Consider the following 23,401-nt stretch of genomic DNA (forward strand, 5'->3'; position numbering starts at 1 on the left):
GGATCAACTTCTTTATTTTGGGAACAGTCGGTAAAACGTGGTCTCTGGACTCAGGCTAACCTAGATTTCAATGCTGCCTCTCCTGTGGAGCGTAGGAACTTGGGAACGTAGGTCTGGTAACCCTTCACTTTCCCCATTTGTAAAACAGAGATAAAATTATACCCCTCTTAGTTTTGTGGTACAGATTAGATAAAATAACATGTATTACCAAATAGCACAGGTCTTGGTAGATTTTCTTTTATTTACTTTCTCCTTCAAATACCCACTGGGTAATTTTTTACCCCTTTAGAAGCCTTGGAAAAGCAGTGATACCAGATGCATTGCCTTATCTTATCACCCGTCACATTCATTATGCTGAAATCATCCATTTAAGTCTCTCTCTCTTTTATTTTCCATCAGGAGGCTGGTTCCTTGAGATCCAGGGCCGTGTGTTACCCATTTTTATGTCCCCAGTGTCAAACTTAATGCCTGGGAAAACAATAGGAATTCAATCAATGTGGAGCTGCTGAACTATTGAACCACCTGGTGGAGCTTTTGAGGGTGACCGATCGATGTTGCCTTTAGAAAAGTAAGACTGGTGGATTACACCCACACAGAGCCAAGTCAGACTATTTTCTGGAATTGGTTTAACCCGGGGTATGTATTTATCTGGACCTCAAAGGGAATGCTGATATGACCACGTCATCTTACAGGGAAATGGCAAGACAGGGAAGAGGTAACAGGGAGTTACGCTGCTGAGTTGGAATCTTCACTCTACCGCCTACTTGCTTGTGGAATCTTGAGCAAGTTTTTTGATATATTTCTACCGCAGTTTTCTCATCTTTAAAATAGTACAGCAATAATACCAACCACACAGGACTATTGAGATAATTAAATGAGACAATATTAAAAAGAGCCACTGCCAGCTGGGCGTGATGGCTCATGCCTGTAGTTCCAGCACTTTGGGAAGCTGAAGCAGTTGGATCACTAGAACTCAGGAGTTTGAGACACCCATCTCTACAAAAATATGAAAAATATTACCTGGGCATGGTTGGCATTTGCATGTAGTCTCAGCTACTCAGGAAGCGGAGGTGGGAGGATCACTTGAACCTGGGAAGCAGAGGTTGCAATGAGCCAAGATTGTGCCACTGAACTCCAGCCTGAGACCCTGTTTCAAAGAAAAAAAAAGCCACTGCCTTGATACATCAGCCTATAATATGGAAGGGTCCCTGAACTGGGGCCACAGGTTTGCTTGGCAGGCACTGTGTTTGTAGGAGTACAGTCGTAGCTGCTGTAACAAAAAGACTCCAAAATACAGTGACTTACCAAGAGAGAAGTTGATGTTCCCATGTCACAGTCTGGAGGTCAGCAGGTCCTGACCTGGGGCAGCTCAGCATCCTTAATACATGCTTTCCATCTCTGTGTCTAAGGAGATGCTTCGGTTCTTGTTCTCTTCTTCAGCAGTGGAAAGGGGGAAAGGGACTGGGTGTGAGGGTTGATGATACTATCAATTTTTTGAGGGCAAGATCAAGATGTGACCCGCATCACTTCTGCTGCCTTTACCCAGTCACATGACCATAGCTACTGCAAGGGAGGCTGGGAAATGTAGTTTTTGGCCAGGCAGCCATGTTACCAGCTAAAATTTATACTAGAGAAGTATAGAAAAACAAAAATTGGGATACATCTGCCATAGTGACTTAGGACCTCATGTAAAAAGGCAAGAGTGCTAGTTACCTCTCAAAGAGCTCTTTGCTGGGTTCCCTTGGCAGCAAGTGCATTGTGCAAAATCTAACTCTCCATGAACCAGAAAGGAATTCAGGAAATGATTCAGGCTCCCTGGCTGACTCAAACACTCAGAATCCTGGAGAGAAAAGTAGCCATACACCCATTTGGGGCTTGGGGTTTAGTTTATAACAATAATAATGACTTTGGCACAGACAACTTCCCGAGGGTTAATGAATGACTGGCTTGGATTTGGATTAATAGCCCAAATCACTGCTGAAGTCTATCAACTCCTTCCAGCTTCATATTAACCTACAGGAACTTCTTTATATACCCAGCCATTACTGCTTGGATCTCACAAAATAAAAATGAATGGATGTTTCATTAGAACTTGGAAAAAACCTTGATCACCATTGTGGGTGGCCACCATGCAATATATATTACTATTATTTTTTTCCAGGCACATTTTCTGCATTTCCTCTGGTTCTCCTTCTGGCTTCAGTTTGCTGCAGTGGCAACAGCAGTAGCTGGCCCTCTAGACTAACATCTCCTTGCTATTTATAGTGTACTTTGCAACGCTCATTACTTCTTAACTGTGTCTTCCCAGATAGACTGGGAACTCCTTGAGGCCCGAGACAACCCGAAGACTCCCAGCTCACCAAAAACTGGCTACAGCAATCATTCAGTAACTATCTGTCGAATTGGACCTAACAGAATAGCTGCAGAATTTTAAGCAAGTCACCATCAGTGGATTCCTCAAAGCAAACCCGGAAATCTCGACATGAGTCTGATTTAAGGTAGTCCATTTTCAGCTCCTCAAAATGTGAACAGTTTCCCAAGAGAACAGCTTGAAACAGAAAGGGGAGGATGTAGATGTGATTGTAGAAGATGATATCTAAGGCACCAACTGTCCACTGTGAAGATAAATCATGCGTGGTTCGTTGCCAGTGACTCTCCTTCCTGTGGGGAGTCCCACTGCTTCCCTGGCCTGGGAGTTCTCTGCCAGTAGATGTTATTGACAAAATAAGTAAAGTCCCCTGATTCAGAGAATGAGAGTTTCTGAAAGCTCTAGATCGCCTCCGCCACGCTATTTACACTCCTGCTTTATTGTCCGATGCGAGTTCAACATCTATGAGGACTTGTCCAGTGCAAGTCCTGAAAGTTATCACCAGCACATCCTGTCACTGTGCTGTCGTGAGCTAGGCAGTACAATGATGTTGGCAGGACCCTGTTTAGGTGGAAGATGGCTACCTGGGCATCAAGAATCTTCTACTTTGATTCCACATTGGTTCCCCAAAGTGAGCTTCAGACAGCTCTTCACTGCATCTTCTGATTAAAGTGGCTGACGGGTGTCCCAGCTAGAGAAAAGTCCTGGGAGCAGTAGAGGTGTTAGTGGCTTTAAAACCAGGGGTGAAGATTGAGTTAGGAGGTTAGGCAGGAGGAGGAACAAAGGCTCAGAAAATGCTTGTTTCCTTCTGTTGTTCTTATGAGAGCTGATAAGGGGATTTCAGTTTTGGGGGAAAGCCTTGGAAGATAATGAGGGAATTTAATAAATAGCGGGACCTTTCCAACTTACATTTCCCAGTGTTTGTTGGATGGTACGTTAAAGGTTCCCAAAACAGAAAGGAAAGCTTGGTGACACTAAGTTCTGGCATGCTGTCATCTTCTGACTTGGGGTCTTGTGCTTCTGTTTTTCTATTTCTGACCAAGGACATAAAATGTGTTGTGACCTCTCAGATGGCATCATGTCCAAGCAGTAACTAACCAATGGAGTTTTCGTATGTAAACAAGTATTAAATAGTTCAGCAACAGGGAGGATTTCATGATAAATTGCTTTCTTCACAAAGGGACGGACACTTCTGCTTCTCTCATTGAGAGCTTTAAGGAAGTTAAGCAAAGCTCTGCTCACTCCTTCAAGTAATGATGACCCATCAGATTGCGGTCATAACCAGTAGCATCTGAACCACCCCTAACCTCTCTGGGCCCCAGATTCCTTGTGAAGTGAGGTGCCTTCCCAGTTTACCATTCTCGGGGTTCCTGAAGAGCTAAAAATGAAGGAGAAAATGCAACATGTACCAAGTAAGCAAGAGCTCAAGGCTGATGTCTGGCACAAAAGTGACCCCTGTCCATTAGAGATGTGCTTGCCCTAGGTTTCCTTTAGGAAATGCAGACCTTGAACCCCAGCCTTCAGGACCTGAGCCCTGGCTTGTATCTATTCTATATGCTTTCTGTTATTTGACAAGGCCCACAAGGGACAGTCATTTTTTAATTTTTGTTGTTTGTTTTTTGAGAGACGGAGTCTCACTCTGTCTCCCAGGCTGGAGTGCAATGGTATGATCTTGGCTTACTGCAACCCCCACCTACCAGGTTCAAGCAATTCTCTTGTCTCAGCCTCCTGAGTAGCTGGGACTATGGGTATGTGACATCAGTCCCAGATAATTTTTGTATTTTTAGTAGAGGTGGGGTTTCACCATATTGGCCAAACTGGTCTCGAACCCCTGATCTCAAGTGATCTGCCCTCCTTGGCCTCCCAAAGTGCTGGGATGGCAGATGTGAGCCAGTACACCCAACCCATTTGTTTTCTTTCCAGCCTTTCTGTAAGACCAGTACTTTAGGTGAACACCTGACCAGAACAAGATCATCACTGTATTGCAGTATGAAGACCAACTACACCATGGCCAGAGAAAACAGAGGCAAAGCGTTGAGCCTAATAATACCTTTTTATAATTTGTATTTGGTGTTTCTCAATTTCCTATTGGATAGTTTGAGAGATAAATACAAGTCAATGACATGTTCTCTTTCTTACCCTTTTCTCTTCCTCTGCTAACACACACACACACACACACACACACACACACACACACACTGCTTACCTATTCCATCTGTTCCCCAATTATTACACTCTCAATTGCTGCCAAGTCTCAGAAGCAGCATGGTATATGGTATAACAGAAAGAATATGAGGCTTAGAATCCAAAAGCCAGAGTGTGAATTCCAGCTCCACTGACTTGCTGGGTGACTTGAAGCAAGTCATTAAACGTCTCTGTTTCCTCATTTTATTACTTTCCTATTGCCTCTGTAATATATCACCACAAACTTGACTTAAAACAACACTCATTTATTCTCTTAGCATTCTGGAGGTCAGAAGTCTGAAATCAATTTCATCGGGCTAAAATCGAGATGTTGGTGGGACCAAGATCCCGTGGAGGCTCTAGGAGAACCCATTTCCTTGTCTTTGCCAGCTTCTAACGCCGCATTCCTTGCATTCCTTGATTGGTGACCCCTTGCCCCATCTTCAAAGCCAGCAGAGCAGTGCCTTGTTTCATTGCCTTCTTTCCTGTCAAATCTCCCTCCGCCTCCTGCTTGTAAGAACACTTGGGGTTGCATTTAGATGCTGCTATGATAATCCAGAAGAATATCTTTATCTCAAGATCTTTGACTTAGTCTCATCTTCAAAGTCTCTTTTGCCACAGAGGGAAACACTCACAGGTCTCAGGGGTCAGGCTGTGTGCTTCTTTCTTCTGCCTACCACATTCATCTTTATTTATTTATTTTGAGATGGAGTCTTGCTGTGTCACCCAGGCTGGAGTGCAGTGGTACAGTCTCGGCTCACTGCAACCTCTGTCTCCCAGATTCAAGCAATTCTCCTGCCTCAACCTCCCAAGTAGCTGGAACTACAGGTACCTACCACCAAGCCTGGCTAATTTTTGTATTTTCTGTAGAGACAGGGTTTCACCATGTTGGCCTGGCTAGTCTTGAACTCCTGATCTCAAGTGAGTCACCTACCTTGGCCTCTTAAAGTGCTGAGATTACAGGCATGAGCCATTGTGCCTGGCCCCACATTCATCTATTAAGTAGAGCTAGAAACTCCTATCCTAAGGGACACAAAAATGAAAAAAGATAAAATCTGTGAAGAAGCACATAACGAAAGCCCATTCGTGTTGCTGAGTCTGGAGGAGGGAGGGTCTGACCTCCCATTGGCTGGTCTCTGCCCCGATGGACATCGTGAAGAATGAGAGAGCCAGGACTAGTGTGTCTGGGGGATATTCAGGGGTCAGGGTGGCTTCAGGTGCCAGCAGCCCTGGCCAAAGGACAACTCCAGGAGCAAGACTCAGACCCAGGTGGAAGATGCTTCAAGAAATGGCACCTGAGACAGGCATGGTGGTGTGTGCCTGTGGTTCCAGCTACTCAGGAGGCTGAGGTGGGAGGATGGCTTGAGCCAGGAGTTCGAGGCTTCAGTGAGCTACGATCACACCACTGTACTCCAGCCTAGGTGACAGAATGACACCCTGACTCTAAAAAGAAAAGGCACCTTGGATGCTCATGACTGAGGTGGGTGGGGGGTGGGGTGGGTGGAACAGTCTCACTTTATAACTTTGCTTTCATCAAGATGTGGAATAGTCTCCTACAGGGGAAAATTATGTTTACCACTTAGAGAGCTGACAGTTCTTGGTTACCCCATAATGCTGGACCCCTAAAATGCAGGCTTAACTCCCCCATCAAGGGCCTTAATGCATTTGGCGCCCTAGCCCTAGCGACAGCAGCAAATCTCCTTTTTCTGTTCCTTGAGCTGGTTGTTCACCAGGCAGTTGTGATGTTACATCGGGAGAGAAGACACACACAAGTGCCTCGTTTTCAGGAAGTTAGTCTGAGTCTGGTCACGTCCTCAGCAGGTTATTAATTGCTTTCAAACTCCTCCTCTCCCGCAAGTTTTATGATCCTGGGAATAAGATTCCCCCCAGCCTTCTCAAGGTCGTCTGGGGTTGGGATCAGTGCACGCAGCACTTCCCTGGAATCATCAGTAGCCTTCCAGCCTCGAGGGGAGAGCTGCCAGTGGCCAGAGACGTTGGGAATTACAAGGGAGAAGCTAGCGAGAAGGAACTCATAGTCCCTTGGTGTCTGAAGGTGGCTCCTGGCAGGGAAGCCAGGAGGGGGGGCCGGTCCTAGGTCGGAGCTCTCCCAGAGAATTCCAGGGGTCCCCCCAAGATCCAGTCACAACATGAGGACTTACTGCTGGGCTCTTGCTCAGATGTGCCTGTAAATTCATATCACAGATGCCTGATGCATTTGACATTTGTTTCACTGCTTGAGCCCAACTGATACTCTTTCAGTCACTTTAAGGGAGTGATTTCACGTATGATCATTGCCTCAAATCTGTATGGCTTTCCTTGCCTTTGAGGTGCTTTAAGAGGACTTGTGTCCTTCCTCAGAGGCCCTGGAGGCCCCGGAATGTGTGTGTATAAATTCACATACGCTCTAGAGAATAATAAAGACATATGTGGGGTCCGTCTGATTCACACTGATGCCCATGATCATTGGTCCACACAGGTCATCAAGGAGTGATTTTCCCTTGGAAGCTCCAAGCAAAATGTCAGCTCCAGCATTCCACACGGCTCTGGGCGCTGCTCTCCTTTTCCTCTGCAAAGATGCTGACCTGCTAGTGGTGAATGCTCTTGGGGTTTTGTTTGTAGGTTTTTTTCTTGTCCCAAATGTCTATATTTCAACTTCACTCTTAAAGGATATTTTTCATGGGATCTAGGCTTTTCTTTTGGATTCCAATGTGGCTTTGAAAAAAGTCTGTTGACTATTTATGGCTTCTTTAAAGGCGATCTCTTTCTTCCTATGACTGTTTTGAAAGTTTTCCTGGCTGGATGGGGTGGCTCATGCCTGTAATCCCAGCACTTTGGGAGGCTGAGGCGGGCAGATCATGAGGTCAGGATTTCGAGATCAGCCTGGCCAACATAGTGAAACCTTGTCTCTACTAAAAATACAAAAATTAGCTGAGCATGGTGGCACGCACCTATAATCCCAGCTACTTAGGAGGCTGAGGAAGGAGAATTGCTTGAACCCAGGAGGCAGAGGTTGTGGTGAGCAGAGATCACACCACTGCACTCCAGCGTGGGCAACAGAGCGAGCCTCCGTCCCAAAAAAAATAAAATGTTTTCCTTCCCTCCCTCCTTCCCCACTACCCCATCACTCTTCCTCCCTTCCTTCCTCCCTCCCTCCTCCCTTGTCTTCCTCCCTTCCTCCCATCCTCCCTTCCTCCCTCTTTCCTTCCTTTTTTCCTTTCTCCCACCCTCCCTCCTTCCTCCATCATGATATATTAAAATATTTTCTTTTGGATCTTTGCTTTTTTTTACTTCTTTTGATACTGCCATTAAATGGATGTTAGGTCACCTTACTGTATATTCAAAGTCAATTACCCTCTCTTTTGGGTTTTAATCTTTCTGTCTCCTTATACTGCAATCTGGATGTTTCTTCTGCTTTAATTTTGGTATACAAATTCTTCAGCTGTGTTCAAAGTGTGGTTAAAGCCATTTATATGGCTTTTAATTGTAGTTATTGTACTTTCACCTCTAAAAGTTCTTTTGAGTTCTTCTTTTCACGTTAACTATGTGACACTTTTTATACTTTCCAGTTCCTGGTTAGAATTTGCAAATTTGTTGACTATTTCTTTGCACAGAGTAACTAGAATTGTTTTAGTCTCTGTCTAGTGAGTTGAATCTGAAATCTCTGGGAGTCTCTTTCGTCTGCCGGCTCTACTCATGGCGTCATGGTTTCCTGGATGTCTGGTTGTCTTTGAATATGTCCAACTCCAGTTATTTCTGGGCACGCCCAGAGGGCACACCTGTTCATTACTGCCCAGTGAATTGCCATATGTTTGTCTCCTGTCATGGTGACCTTTGCATTCAAGGAGAGGCCTCTGCTATCCGCAGAACTGTGTGAAATCACCTCGTTTTTGCCTTCAATGAAGGTTGTCTTCTGCTGGTCACTGCCACTTCCTCAAACAACTGAGGCCACTCTGGCTCACAGTGCTAAGGCGCTAAGGAGTTTTCAGACGGCTAGAGTGATTCCATGTCCTCTGAGGTTCTCAGGAAATGAGGCCACAGGGCCATCTGTGCATGAGCGACAGTGAGGTGAGGTGGATGAGCAGTGGCAGTGGTGGGCACCTACGCTGCCGGGGCCATGGCGTTTTATATCTTGGGTGAAAACAGTGCCTTGCATTTTCACTTGTACTTTCTCTGGCTACGTTCCACGAGAACAAATTCTGCTCACAGAGGCCAGAGTAGACAATGAAGTAACGGCCCTTCCCCTTTTATGATAGCAGCTTCTTTGGCTGGGGGCGGGGGTGGCCAAACTTGTTAGCCTAATTTTCTCTGCCTTTCTAATTCTCCCCAGAGGCTGCTAGGTTCACCTTTCGATCTGCCAGACAGACAGGCTCAGACATACAAGAACGGAAGGGGCTATGGGGGCAAGTGGGAGGATTAAGTTGGGAAGAGCCAGCCTTGTCTTTGTAGATTACCAGAACTGCCACATGTACACACGCACACACGCGTGCGCGTACACACACACATGTGCACGCGTACACACACACTCATCTAGTCATCTATTTTTGGCCTAAGTACCTTTTGGGTCCTTCTTCGGAAAAGCACATGAACTCTCTGGAGTCTCCTGTTCCACTTGGTAAATTTCCTGTAGCCATCACTGAAAGTCCCTGCTGCCCTCCTTCCCCCCTGAGCTCCTGGAGCCCGAGGATCACCTGCTCCACTTCCTGCTTCACTTCAGCCGGGGTGAGTATGGGGCGGGCTTGTAGGAAGGGCAGGCTGGAGCGGGGAACTGCTGCAGCCACCCCACCCCCAGCCCCAGTGCTTGATGTCCCAGCCTCAGTCTCCCTTGCTGTGGCCTCACTCTTGGCCTCACTTATGCCCCACTCTTGGCCTCCCCAAAGACAGAATTTGTTTTGTTTCTATTGATAGGATGACACTCCCTTGTTCTAATACCATCTGAATGCCTGAGCAATTACATCTTACAGCCTCATAAAAAACACAGCAGCTTGTCAGGATGAATGGTGTTACCGTAAATAATGTAGATTTGAGTTCAAACTCCTTCTTATTCCAAGAATGAGTAAATGTCCCTCTTCCCTCCCCTCCCCATTGCATTTGGGTTTGATATGACATGAAGCATTGTGGTTTTACTCCTGGGTAGAGCTGTTTTTCTGTATTGCGTTGCCAAATGATGGAAGGGCAAAAAAGGAACCTGACAAATTAGCAGTTTCAGATGAACTTAAACTCTCAGAAACCTTGAAGAATGAATGAACTACAAATTTCTGAAGTTGTGAAAATGTTGAGACCAAAGGGGAACCCATGGGAAGTTGCGAAAATGTTCAAGTCGGAAGGGACCCATGGGACCCGGAAGGGACCTGGTTCTTGTGCAGGACTGGAAAGAAAATGGAGGCGCAGCAAGGAACAGTGGCCTCCCCAGGGTCATGCCACAAGTGAGTGCTGCCACTAGTCACCCAGGAGTCCTCATGACTCCACCAGTCCAGGTGTCCTGATCCTAGACCAGCAGCCTTATTTGTGATTAAAGAACATGGAAAAAACAGCTTATGTTTGAATGTTTAAATCAGGTCAGTACTAAAGAGCTGCATTCCAGAACATTGAGCTTTACTGTGTGTGGGTTCCATGAATTTTGTAACTATTTTCTCTAAAAGCTCTGAGTATTTTACACATACAATTTCATTCTCTATTGTCCAGGGAAAAAGTTGAATTTACTGAGCATTAAGAAGGTGATTTGAAGTCCCTGGAGAGCCCCACCCTTGTCTTTCTATGTGAGATTGTATTGCAGGGCTCACATTTATTCTCTTAGCAACTCGTTGCACAGACAGTGCATTTATTGAGCACCTCCTATGTGCCAGGAGCTATGTGGGAAGCTAAGCAGACAAAAACTCCTGCTTTCACAAGGAGAAAGAATAAACAAGCAGACAATTGCACCTATAATGTCGGCTGGGTGTGGTGGCTCACTCCTGTAATCCTAGCACTTTGGGAGGTGGCGGTGGGAGGACTGCTTTAACTCAGGAGTTTAAGACCAGCCTGGGCAACATAGCAAGACCTTGTGTTATAGTGAACCCAAGTTTCTCTTCAAAGAATCAGTGTGTCAGTGTGTTCAGCTCTCTTATTCTTTAATTCTCTATTTTAAAGTTTAACTTCCTCGTAATTCCAGTCAACAACCTTCTCCACCAGGTTCTAATCAGCAGTTCACATCTGTTCCCCTGGACCCCAGCTCTGTCCTGACTCATCCCCATCACCTGCTCCGGTCACCTTCTTTGACCTAGGTGACCCCTGACTACCTGCTCTGACCCATCCGTAACTGTCCTTCCCGCCAAAACACCCACCCTGCCACTCCAGCTGGGACCCCTGCTCTCTTTAAAATAGCCAATTGGGATTAGTCTAGCTTGTGTAGTCTAACCCTAGCCAATAGGGGAATGACACAGCACTAGGGATGATCCCCATCAGGCATAAGTACCTCTTCCCTACTTGTTCAAGCATGTGCTTGCCATTGTTCCATCTGTGAGCCGCACCCTTCTATAAAAGTAAATTGCCTTGCTGAGGAAATTTATATTCAAGTGCTACTTCTTTTGTGGCATTGAAAATTCTACTTATAACACTTGTCTCTACAAAAAATCAAAAAATTAGCTGGGGGTGATGGCATGAGTCTGGTCCCTTGGACCAGAGGCCTTGGGAGGCTGGGGTGGGTGAATCACTTGAGCCTGGGAGGTTGAGGCTGCAGTGAGCTGTGATCACACCACTGCACTCCAGCCTGGGCCACAGACCAAGACCCTGTTTGCAAACAAACAAACAAACAACCTAATGTCAAGTTAGGAAGTGCGGCAAAAAGGAACAAAGAGGGGGCAACTGCCATTCTAGAAAGGGTGGTGAGGGAAGGTCTCCTTGAGCAGACACTGTGGAAGTGGAAGGGTAAGTCATGAGACTCTCCAGAGGAAGAAGATTCCAGGTGGAAATGCCTTAGTGGGTGTTAAATGCTTTAACGGGTGTTAGCCGGAAGGCCAGAATGGCTGGAGCTGAGGGAGCAGGGGAGGGGGCGTAGAAAATGAGGTCAGAGATGGAGGTGGGGCCAGATCACAGAGGGGCACAGAGAACGAGGAAGGAACTGGAGTTTTGCAAAAGATTGTGGCAAAATACAAAAATAAAATATAAAATGTACTGTCTTTATCATCTTAAGTATACAGTTTAGTAGTGTTAAATACATCGCATTGTTATTCAGCCAATCTCCACAACTCACTGCATCTTGCAAAACTAAAATTCTGTGCCAGTTAAACAATTCCCATTTCCTCTTCCCTCTCATTCGTGGAAGCCAACATTCTTCTTTCTGTCTCTGTAAATTTTACTACTCAGAATATCATCTAAGTGGAGTCATATAGTGTGTGTCCTTTTGTGACGGACGTATTTCACTTCATGTAATGTCCTTAAGATTCATCCATGTTGGGCCAGGCGCAGTGGCTCATGCCTATAATCACAGCACTTTGGGAGGCCAAGGAGGGTGGATTACCTGAGGTCAGGAGTTCGAGACCAGCCTGATCGACATGGAGAAACCCCGTCTCTACTAAAAATACGAAAATTAGCCAAGTGTGGTGGCGGGCACCTGTAATCCCAGCTACTTGGGAAACTGAGGCAGGAGAATTGCTTGAACCCGGGAGGCGGAGGTTGCAGTGAGCTGAGATCACGCCATTGAGTTCCAGACTAGGCAACAAGAGTGAAACTCTGTCTCAAAAAACAAAAAAAGATTCATCCGTGTTGTAGCATGGGTCAGAGTCTTCTTCCTTCTTAAGACTGTGTAATATTCCATTGTGTGCATAGACTACATTTTGCTTATCCATTCCCCTGTGGATGGGTGCTTGGGTTGCTATTGTGAATAATACTGCTGCGAAGATGAGTATACAATTATCTCTTGGTGACCCTGCTTTTTTTTTTTTTTAATTTTTTATTGGATTATAGGTTTTGGGGTACATGAGCAGAGCATGCAAGACAGTTGCGTAGGTACACACAGGGCAGTGTGCTTTCTTTTCTTCTCCCCTTCACCCACATTTGGCTTTTCTCCCCAGGCTATCCCTCCCCACCTCCCCCTCCCACTGGCCCTCCCCTTTTCCCCCCAATAGACCCCAGTGTTTAGTACTCCCCTTTCTGTGTCCATGTGTTCTCATTTTTCATCACCCACCTATGAGTGAGAATATGCGGTGTTTCATTTTCTGTTCTTGTGTCAGTTTGCTGAGGATGACGTTCTCCAGATTCATCCATGTCCCTACAAACGACACAAACTCATCATTTCTGATTGCTGCATAATATTCCATGTGGGCAAAGGATATGAACAGATACTTTACGAAAGAAGACATATATGAGGCCAACAATCATATGAAAAAATGCTCATCGTCACTGGTCATCAGAGAGATGCAAATCAAAACCACATTGAGATACCATCTCACGCCAGTTAGAATGGCGATCATTAAAAAATCTGGAGACAACAGATGCTGGAGAGGATGTGGAGAAAAAGGAACACTTTTACACTGTTGGTGGGAGTGTAAATTAGTTCAACCATTGTGGAAGACGGTGTGGCGATTCCTCAAGGTGACCCTGCTTTTAATTCTTTTGGATGTATACCCAGAAGTGGAATTACTGAATCATGTGGTGTTTTGATTTATTTTAATTTTTGAGACAGAGTCTCGCTCTGCCACCCAGACTGGAGTGCAGTGGTGAGATCTCAGCTCACTGCAGCTTCCGCCTCCCAGGTTCAAGCAATTATCGTGCCTCCGCCTCTGGAGTAGCTGGGACTACAGGCACGTGCCACCACGCCACGCTAAATTTTGTATTTTTGGTAGAGACAGGGTTTCACCACGTTGGCCAGGCTGGTCTCAAACTCCTGACCTTAGGTGATCCACCTGCCTCGGCCTCCCAAAGTGCTGGGATTATAGGCGTAAGCCACCACGCCCGGCCTGATTGGTTAAGTTCTGAGATGGGGTATCCTCATGTTTGAAAACCACAGGGATGGGATAGGTATCAGGTGGGGAGGGAGCTCAAAAGTGGCAATTAGAATATGTTACATTTGAAATATTTAATACATTCCACATCCAAGTGGACATAGATGGATATTTGAAGCTCCTAAAAGATGCCTAAGCTGGAGACAGGAATCTGTGGATCATCTAATATATTTAGTATTTACAGGCACAGGGCCGCTGCCTGTGATTTTTTTTTCTCCCGAGATGGAATTTCACTCTTGTTGCCCAGGTGTGATCCTGGCTCACTGCAACCTCCGCCTCCCGGATTCAAGCGATTCTCCTACCTCAGCCTCCTGAGTAGCTGGGATTACAGGCATCTGCCACCATGCCTGGCTAATTTTTTGTATTTTTAATAGAGATAGGTTTTCACCATGTTGGCTAGACTGGTCTCGAACTCCTGATCTCAGGTGATCCACCCGCCTCAGCCTCCCAAAGTGCTGGGATTACAGGTGTGAGCCACCGTGCTTGGCCACTGCTGTCTGTTTTTATACTGTTTGGCAAGCTAAGAATGGTTTTCACATTTTTGAATATTTGAAAAAATTTTTTCAAGAGTACTATTTTGTGACACATGAAAATTATATGAAATTCAATTTATATGAAATTTCAAGTATATGCAATTTACATTCATATTCAATTTATATTCATATTCAATTTTATGAAATTCAGATTTCAGTGTCCACAAATAAAGTGTTACAGGAACATAACATGCTCACTCATTTAGGTATTGTTATGGCTGCTTCCACACTACGGCAGCAGGGTTGAGAAGTCATGGCAGAGACCACATGGCCCACGTAGCTGAAGATACGTCCCTTTGTAGAAGCTGTTTGCCAAACTCTTGGCTAGGAGAGTGAGTCATGAGAGAAGAGGGAAGTGGTGGACTGAGCTCTGCCCAGGGCCTGTCAAGAGGCAGTAACCATTGCTGTGAGTCAAAGATGCCAGGATGGTGCCTGCTCCATGAGCACCCAAGCCCAGGGCCCAGCAAGCTGAGGCTGCTCGCCTCTTCCCCAGGGGCCAGCTGGGCGTCTAGTGGGTGGCTGAAGTTGAGGGACCCATAACAGGCTCCTGACGCACTGTGAGATGGTGCCATGTGAAAGGACCAGCATCCAACCGTCTTGCCCTTACTATATTAATAATTTCCAACTGCTGCAGGAAATATTGACTACAAACTGAGTGACTTAAAACAATGGGAATGTATTCTCTCACAGTCCTAGAGGACGTTCTTCCAACCAGTCAAGGTGGCAGCAGGGTCATGCTCCCAAAGGCAGCTCTAGGGAACCCTCCTGGTTTCTAGTGGTGGCCTGCACTCCTTGCTTCGGTCACCACATGCCTTCATCCCTGGGTTGCTTCCGTGTCTCTATGTCCAAATGACCCTCTTCTTGTAAGGATATTAGTCATTGGATCGGGGCCCACCCTAATCTGGTATGACTTCATATTAATGTGATTGCATTGGTAAAGTCCTTCTTTCCAAATAAAGTCATAGTTACAGGTACGATGGTTAGGACTTGAACATGTCTTTCTGAGGGACAAAATTCTACTCACTATACTTACACACACCTGCAGATTTCACATGGTTCAGTCTAAGGGTATTCGGGTTCTTGTGATGTGTTTTAAAAGGACATGGCCAGGTGATTAATCTTGGGAAAGAAAAAAAAAAAAGAAAGAAAAATTCCCTGGTGTTGGTTTTAAGACCCTGAGTTGTACTTCATTTCCTCACCGCTCCCTGCTGCCTTCGGGCGGGCCAGCTGCCTCCCTAGGGGCAGAACTGGAGAAAGAATACAAGTCTCTCTGATTTCACTACTGCGCTCAGGCAACCCATGGTGGAGCTTCACAGTGGTTCTCTGCCAAAGATTCTCAGGCTTTCAGCCCAAGATGATATGTCAAACCAGGGAGGTGCTCTTGGGGAAAGCAGCACTGGACAGAGTCTAGATGCTGAATCTAGACTCATCCCCAAGAATCTCAGCTTCTTCCTCTGTAGTGAGAAAATAACCACAGCCCCGTCTGTCTGTCACAATGTAGACGTGAGGATGGGAGGTGAAAAGCGAGGTGTTGCAAAGGTCTTGCAAGTCCTCTGCAAAGCTAAGGGTGTTACTGAACGGTGACTTGGATGCGGCTGGCCGGGCACCGTCCTCCTCCTTTGGCACCGTCCTCCTCCTTGGGCACCGTCCTCCTCCTTCGGCACCGTCCTCCTCCTTTGGCACCGTCCTCCTCCTTGGGCACCGTCCTCCTCCTTCGGCACCGTCCTCCTCCTTGGGCACCGTCCTCCTCCTTCGGCACCGTCCTCCTCCTTCGGCACCAGCTTCTCAGAGCAGTCTCCAGACATCACGTTGCTTCCAGATGAGGCAAATCTGACATCAGAGAATGACTAAAAGCTTGAAACTTTGCTTTTACTCTGTTGTGGATCAAGTTCCTTTTCAAGTAAATCAAAGTGTGTGAACTTAGGAAGGAGGAAAATTGCTGGATACCTTTTGGGGGGGGTCTCTCCACCAATGTAACCATTTCAAAGTGTTTGATTCGGTGGCTTTAAGTATATTCTAGTTCCAGAATTTTTTCATCATCCCAGATGGAATATCCATACTCATTAGCAGCCTCTCCCCAGCTCCTGGCTACCATGAATCTGTGTTTGTCTGTATAGATTTGTCTATTTTGGATATTTCGTTTCTAAGACGGAGTGTCTCGCTCTGTCACCCAGGCTGGAGTGCAGGTGTGATCTTGACTCACTGCACCCTCCACCTCCCGGGTTCAAAAGATTCTCCTGCCTCAGCCTCCTGAAAAGCTGGGATTACAGGCCTCCACCACCAGGCCTAATTTTTTTTTGGTATTTTTTTAGTAGAGACGGGGTTTCACCATGTTGCCCAGGCTGGTCTCAAACTCCTGGCCTCAAGTGATCCACCCGCCTCAGCCTCACAAGATGCTGGGATTACAGGCGTGAGCCACTGCTCCTGGAGCTATTTTGGCTATTTCATATAGTGAAGTCATACGATATGTGGCCTTTTGTGTCTGGCTTCTTCTTTTTTTTTTGAGATGGTGTTTTGCTTTTGTTGCCCAGGCTGGAGTACGATGGCACAATCTTGGCTCACTGCAACCTCTGCCTCCCAGCCTCAAGCAATTCTGCTAATTTTGTATTTTTAGTAGAGACAGGGTTTCACCATGTTGGCCAGTCTGGTCTCCAACTCCCGATCTCAGGTGATCCACTTGCCTCAGCCTCCCAAAGTGCTGGGATCACAGGTGTGAGCCACCGTGCCCGACCATGTCTGATTTCTTTCACTCAGCATAATGCTCTCAGGTTCACCCACGTTGTAGCGTATATTAGTATTTCATTTCTTTTTACGTTTGAATAATATTCAACTGGGTGAGTATGCCATCTTTTGTTTATTCATTTATTGATGAACATTTGGGTTGTTTCCATCTTCTATTATGAATAACGCTGCCATGAACTATAATGAACATTCTGCATACGTTTTTGTTTGAACATCTGCTTTCAGTTCTCTTAGGTGTATACCTAGGAGTGGAATTGCTGGGTCAAGTGGTAGTTCTGGGTTTAACTTGATGAACCACCAAACTGTTTTCCATGGTGGCTGCACCTGCATTATTTTGCATTTCCACCAGCGGGGCATGAGGCTTCCAATTTCTCCCAGATAATGATTTCACACTTGGTTTAGTAAACACAACAGCCCCTCCTGCATCTGGCCTGAGTGTCCTGGGCCAGCTGACTGCTTCCTCTCCGACTTCCCTGTTTTGGTCAGAGACCCTGGGTGCAGCCAGTGGGTTACCCACTCTGATCCCCTCAGTGACTTCTCCTGGGGGATCACCAAGGATATTCATTCAGTCAGGTCTCAGAGCCACAGTGCTGATCCTGCGGTGAGGACACTGGACTCTTTCGGGCAGTTGTAGAAGCAGAGGATCCCTCTGGCCAGCCTGGGGACAGTTCCCGTGGTTCCTGGATTTGATCTGAGTCAAGTCCTCGCCACCTCTTGCCTGGTGCTGCTGGTTGAGGAGTTGCATCTGTGGGGTCTGTCTGCTCCCAGCCTATGACTTCTGACAACTTACTCTATTCTAATCGGTCTACTGGTACTGCCGATTTTCTCTTTTCCCAGACCCTCTCTCCACACTCCTCTCACACTGGCCTGGCTCTCATGGCTCCTTGATCCTCATGGAACGTTCTATTGTCTCCTAGAAGAGAAGAAAAGGCATCCCAGCTTATATTCAGACACATGGCCGTGAACCCATCATAACTCACACATGTAATCCACAATGACTTCATCTGCATGCGACCACCTTGAATGAATTGTCTCTGTCAAGTGTCATTTATTCTTAATATTCTGGAGTGTTGGACAAAATGTGGGGGTCAAAGGATCCCTCAGTCTGCTGGTGTGACCTGGGGCACCCATCCCTGTTCCCTCTCCTCTTACATGGGATAAAACCCCAGGGGAGCCGTGTCTCTGGATCATTGTGGCGGATTAGGCGAGTCTGTACTTGAGCACCCTCTTTCATGTGGCAGCATTTTTATCCCCGGGACGATGGCCTGGAGTCACCTTGCCATTCACCACAGTCGCCTTGGATGACCAAGTAACCCTCCTGCCCTTCATGGGGGGATAGCCTTTGAAGAACAACGTCCATTCTGGAAGTGCAGGCCTGGGCTGAACCGCCTTTGGGGATGGGTACCTGCCACAGGAAGAGATTGAGGAGACAGTAATGTCACAAGAATAATCATCTTTGACTGAGAGACGCTGTGCAGAATTTCTGGCGCCTGGGGGCATTCCGTTTTTGATTTTCAGTTCTTTACGAGCTGTTACAGGAAACAATGTTTTCAAAAACAAAGTTGTCCCTGACCTAGGGGTGCCAGGTCATTCCATGCAAGCTGTCCTCATCAGCTGGGGGAAGGCCCAAAATATGCAGGTGCATGAGCCAGGCTGGCATGGCACATGAGGCTGCATAATTTTCACAGCCCTTGCCTAGCTGTTCTGCTGAGAGCTGGGCTGTCAGTTTAGGAATCAGCCTCTGGGCCTGACTTTTGGCTTCTCCCCGCCTGTGGGGTCTGTGCTGGCTCCAGGTTCCAGAGGCCAAGGATACATCCTAGTGCCCGCTCAGATCTGAAATGGGGGTGCCCTTCATTTTCAGGTCACTTCTGTTCTGGTCTCTGAGGCTGTGCTGGAGCTCTGGCTGAGATTCCACGCCGCATTTTGTACTTGGAGACAGCAATCTGGGGAGGGGCACAAATAGTGGGAGGAGCGGTGTCCTCTTCTGTTTTCTCCTTCCTTCCTTCCTTCCTTCCTTCCTTCCTTCCTTCCTTCCTTCCTTCCTTCCTCCTTCCTTCCTTCCTTCCTTCCTTCCTTCCTTCCTTCCTTCCTTCCTTCCTTCCTTCCTTCCTTCCTTTCCTCTCCTTCCTTCCGTCCCTCCCTCCCTCCCTCCCTCTCTTTCTCTCGTCTTTCCAACTTTGTTTTCAATCAATCCTGAAGATGTCTATTTCGTGCTGCATGGCCCAAAAGGGAACTGCCAAGTTCAGATAATGTTAGGTCACCCTGATGCTACTGGTCGCCATTTGACACTGGATGCGGGGAGCAGGAAGGGGAGGAAAAGGACAAGGAGAAGAATCTAGGAAGGATTTGTACTTTCCTACTTTTCTTCTTTTCTCTTCTCCTCTTCCAGCCTGCTCCAGGCCAAAGGGAAGGGAAAGGCAGTTGGGTTTGATGGGGCCCTGGGTGGAATGGGGTGGACGGGGGCCAGATGGGGAGCTGTGTGTCTCAGGGCTACCCTGCTCCTGGCCACGCTACCCCCAACACACACCACACCACACACACAGCACACATTACACACACCACACTATACAACACCACACTATACCAACCACACCACACATACACACACCATACCACACCCGCACACCACACACTACACATACACACCACACACACTACACCACACCACACTATACATCACACCACACACTACACATACACACCACACATACCATACCACACTATACCACACCACACCACACACTACACATACACACCACACACACAACACCACACACTACACATACACACCACACACACCACACACTACACATACACACCACACACACAACACCACACACTACACATACACACCACACACACAACACCACACACTACACATACACACTACACACACCACAGCACACACACACACTACACCATACACCACACATACTGCACACACACCACACAACACCACACACTACACCCACACACCACACACTACACCACACCACACCCACACACCACGTACTACACATACACCACACACATCACACCACACACACACTACCAACACCACATTCACTACATACCACATCACACACTACACATACACACCATACCACCTACACACATCACACTATACTATACCACATTACACACTACACACACCACACCACACACACACCACAACACACACACGCCACACATACACACACCACACACATACACCACACACTACACATACACCACACACACCACACACACATACTACCAACACCACATTCACTACATACCACACCACACACTACACATACACACTACTCATACACACCACACTATACCACACTGTACCACACCACACCCACACACCACACCACACACATACACCACACAATACACATACCACCCACACAACACCACACATACACAACACACTACACACACCATGCCACACACACGCCACACACTACACCACACCACACCCACACACTACACACTACACATACCACCCACACACCACACACTACACAACACACTACACACCACACCACACACACACCACACACTACACCACACCCACACACCACACACTACACATACCACCCACACAACACCACACATACACAACGCACTACACACCACACCACACACACACACCACACACACACACCACACACTACACATACCCACCATACCACCTACACACATCACACTATACTATGCCACATCACACACTACACACACCCACCACCTACACACACACGCCACACATACACACACCACACACATACACCCCCCCACACTACACATACACATCACATCACACACCTATGCCACACACACATCATACTGCACACCCTCCCCACAGCATGTACACACACCCCACACCCCACACCCTGCAGGGCTGTGTTCAGAGCTCCTCAGGGAGCAGAAGCGCTTGAGGAACAGCCTGAACCAGCATTTCCCAGGGTTCGCAGCTCCAGTTCCTTGCTCGGCAAATTCAGTGAATCCCAGGCTGGCGATTGCAGGTGTCACAGTTTGCCATGGCCACAGTGACAAAGCACCATGAGCCACACTGCACCTACAGAGATGTCCTCCCTCACAGTTCCAGAAGTCACATGTCCCAGATGGAGGTGGTGGCAAGGCAGGTTCCTCTGAGGCTGTGAGGGAGGCGCTGTCCCAGGCCCTCCCTGGCTTCTGTTGGGGGTGCTGGCCATCCTGGGCGTTCCTTGGCTTCTAGGACATGGCCCAGATCTCTGCCTTCACCTTTGCCGGGGGTCCTCGCCCTGTGTGTGTCTGTGTCCGCATTTCCCCTTTTTATAAGGACACCAGTCAGACTGGATTGGGGGTGCACCCGGCTCCTATACCATCTCTTCTTGACTGTATCTGTAACGCCCCTTTTCCACAGAAGGCCACCTTCTGAGGAACTGAGGGTTAGAACTTCAAAAGATGAATTTGGGCGGTGGGAGCCGCAATTCACCCATCGAAGCAGGTGTACACGCTCCCCGATTCTGGGGCCCCCTGCCTTCTGGGGCTTTCCACTCTGAGGTCAGGATGCCTGGGATGTCGAGCAGGTCAGGCGATGAGGATGAGGAGGAGTGCACAGGTGAACAGAGGCTTGTCCCTGGGCCCTCAAGACAGAACTGCTCTCAATAAATCTTGACAATTGCCTGGGGCCATTCAGAGCTGCCAAAGCATCTTCCTGCTTATTAGCCATGCCAGCCTCACAAATAGCAACCTTGAGAGAAAGGTCTGGAGAGAATTTTTATCCCATATCCAAAAGGATGGAGAGACTTGTGCAAAAATCACGCTGTTAGTTGGAGTTGGAACTTGGGTCTTCAGGCTTTGTTCGTGGCCCTCTCAGGAGGTAGAGCCAGTGATATGGGGGAGGGGTGCTCACAAAGCTTCACCTGAGGGAGGGTCTGGGAAGGAATCGTGAACATGGCCACACCTGAAGAGGGCCTTGATTAAAATTGGAGGGAGAAGGGAGCTTTTTGGTTGCAGGTGACAGTTAGGTGCAAAGAGCCACCAACTCAAAGTATCCCTGAGTTTGGGGTGCTCTGAAGTGGGATGGTCCTCACACAGAATGGGAGGATTTGGTTTTTACCTGATCTCTGTCACCCACTGATACCTTTGTCTCATCCATTACCCTCAGCCACACCCCATCTACTAATTAGTTAATTAATTAATTTTTTATTGAGACAGGGTCTTGCTCTGTCATCCAGGCTGGAGTGCAGTGGCTTAACTGTAACCTCTGCCTCCTGAGTTCAAGTGATTCTCCCACCTCAATCTCCTGAGTAGCTGGCACTACAGGCATGCGCCACCATGCCTGGCTAATTTTTGTAGAGAGTGTTTTGCCATGTTGCTCAGGCTGGTCTTGAACTCCTGAGCTCAAGCGAACCTCCCATCTTGGCCTCCCTTGGTCTCCCAAAGTGCTGCGATTACAGGTGTAAGCCATCGCACCGAGCCCACCCTCTCTATTAGAAAATAGAAAGCTCTTGCTACCTTCTCTTCACTGGGGCCAACAGAACCTATTTGTCTAAACTCTTCTCTCTCAACAGAATTCTCCCCACAGCCTTGGTGTGCAGCAGTTCATGCAAATAAACCCAGAAGATGATACCAAGCTGGACTCTTCATTCTATGTTGAGCTCCTGTCCTTTGCCCACGGCTTAAAGCTTCTCTGGCTCATGGGACATTTCTTGGCATGAAAGGGTCCATGGCTCTGGCCTCATGGATCCTTCCCACAGCAAAGCCAGGCCAGCTTTTCTATGGACACAACCCAGGCCTTCATCCCTTTCTTACTCCCCAGTTCCCATAGGCTAAGATGGCCCTGCAGGATGTGTGGAACCTTGGCAAGCAGGACAGGATGGGAGGAAAACACTGGTCCTCTCTCCAAGGCATCCCTGTGGTGGCAGCCAGCTTGGGCTTTTGTGCCTCTCCCTGACCAGCTTCCAGTCCCCAGAGTCTGGGTCCCAGTCCCTGGGGAGCCTTGCAAGGGGCTGAAGCAGGCTGTGCACCAAGTGTCACCTATAAACCAATGTGCCTTCCACTTCTACAAGCTCGATTTTTCAAATATATGTGATCATGTAGATAAATAAAATACCAACTTAAATGTTTTAGTAATATATCATTTACTGGCCAGGCACAGTGGCTCAAGCCTATAATCCCAGCACTTTGGGAGGCCAAGGTGGGCAGATCATCTGAGGTCGGGAGTTGGAGACCAGCCTGGCCAACATGGTGAAACCCTGTCTCTACTAAAAATACAAAAATGAGCTGGGTGTGGTGGCGCACATCTGTAATCCCAGCTATTCAGGAGGCTAAGACAGGGGAATTGCTTGAACCCAGGAGGCAGAGGTTGCAGTGAGCTGAGACTGTACCACTGCACTCCAGCCTGGGCAACAGAGCAAGACTCTGTCTAAAAACAAAAAACCCCACAACTATATATATATATATATATCTCCATATTCTTAACAGAGACTAATATTTAATATAGACTAACATTTACCATATACTAAAATATAATGGGGACAAATGAAATGATTTGACATTACTATGGGCCGAATAGTGTCCCCCCAAAATTTATATGTTGAAGCGCTAACCTCTAGTACCTC

The 23,401-nt window shown here is 47.3% G+C and overlaps 2 long non-coding RNA genes across 3 annotated transcripts in view; one reads left to right on the plus strand and one right to left on the minus strand.

Moving 5' to 3' along the window:
• Positions 1-23,132, plus strand: part of LOC108589437 (uncharacterized) — a 43,883-nt gene extending 20,751 nt beyond the window's left edge. Inside the window, exon 3 of one of the 2 annotated variants that reach the window (XR_013530669.1) lies at positions 22,352-23,132. This is a non-coding gene — a long non-coding RNA (uncharacterized LOC108589437). Of the gene's footprint in view, positions 1-2,308; positions 2,749-22,351 lie in introns of those variants that run through there. The other variant, XR_001908682.4, reaches the window with a different exon arrangement.
• On the minus strand, positions 222-1,548 carry LOC108589436 (uncharacterized). The gene is made up of 3 exons (XR_004737619.3): positions 1,306-1,548; positions 1,021-1,147; positions 222-468 (listed from the first exon to the last, which is right to left on the minus strand). It is a non-coding gene; the product is annotated as an uncharacterized LOC108589436 (long non-coding RNA).
• Positions 23,133-23,401: the final 269 nt, after the last annotated feature.

Source organism: Callithrix jacchus, chromosome 21 (genome assembly GCF_049354715.1).
Source record: "Callithrix jacchus isolate 240 chromosome 21, calJac240_pri, whole genome shotgun sequence".
In the NCBI taxonomy this organism is placed as follows: domain Eukaryota; kingdom Metazoa; phylum Chordata; class Mammalia; order Primates; family Cebidae; genus Callithrix; species Callithrix jacchus.